This window comes from Odontomachus brunneus, unplaced genomic scaffold (genome assembly GCF_010583005.1).
Source record: "Odontomachus brunneus isolate Ranch 3 - 2012 unplaced genomic scaffold, Obru_v1 Obru_scaffold_280, whole genome shotgun sequence".
NCBI classification, from domain to species: Eukaryota; Metazoa; Arthropoda; class Insecta; order Hymenoptera; family Formicidae; genus Odontomachus; species Odontomachus brunneus.
The window spans coordinates 277516-278677 of NW_022639730.1; positions in this window are offsets into that span (position 1 = coordinate 277516).

Here is a 1162-nt window from a genome sequence, read left to right on the forward strand (position 1 = left end):
CCCCCCCCCCTCTGTGGCCTTAAAAATAAAATCATATTTAAACTGACAATGCGGAATATAATTATAAATTCCACGTAAGACAGGTACCACTCGGCTTCTAACCGTCTCTTTCTCTTCCCTATTGAGTTTACAAATATTTGATTCAATATGCTGAATGAATTCAATCATGATGGACTTCCCATTATAAGGCGGTAAATTGAAACCGTTACCCAGTTGCAAAAGACCTTGAATTTTACTAGGAATGTTCGTAGATGATAAGTTAACAAACCACCGATCTTGGGGAGACAGAATACAAGGAGATTCCTGATTCAAATATGATAAAGGATTGATTGAGACTTCAATTGAACTAGAATCAGGACTATCAAGAGGAGGTTCATAGGTAAAATGGGTTCTATAAGAGTGACGGCTACTTCTTGATATTAATTTATTACTTAATATTATTGCGGTAACGATCTTGTCGGCTTTAATATTGCGACTAACACCCATGTCTGTTTTGCGCTGTTCTTTTACTTATTGTAATGCGTTCGTGTCGTTAAGCCTTGAGTTTCTTTATCACTGAAGAGGGTTCATGGTTGAGCCGAAACGTTTGAATGTTTTTTAAATTGATTATTCATTTCAATAAATTTTACACGATTTCCTAATATAAGGAAGGTTGTTTTATCCATATGATATATAGCACTATTAGTCCTGTGCTTGAACACGGATTGCTTTTTCCTACCTTTTGATTTATATCTTTATTTGCGAGTTCTTATTTCTTTCTAAATACGTCATTAAGTCGTCTAAAATGTCGTCATCGGTCTGCAACATTAGACTATCATTTTGACGATATTCTCACAATATTTTTGATCATTCCTTGGTGTGTCGGAATTGACTGTGGTCAGCAGAGGACCGACTTAAAGCGCCGGGACTGCCTCGCGCGAGACACCGGCGTCGTGCGTGGGAAGGGATTGAATGGCAAAAAAAGAGAGTCGAACACTGACATGACGAGATTGCACAAACCTTTTATTCACAACTCGAGCTCTCGCTTAAAGTTCACCCGGTTTCGTGACAGTACGAGCGACGGAAATCTTCAGCGAGTCTTGCTGTGAAAGCCGTTCTCGACGCGACGGAAATCTTGCTGGGTATCAAACCGAGACCCACACAACGGAGATTTTGCCGCGAA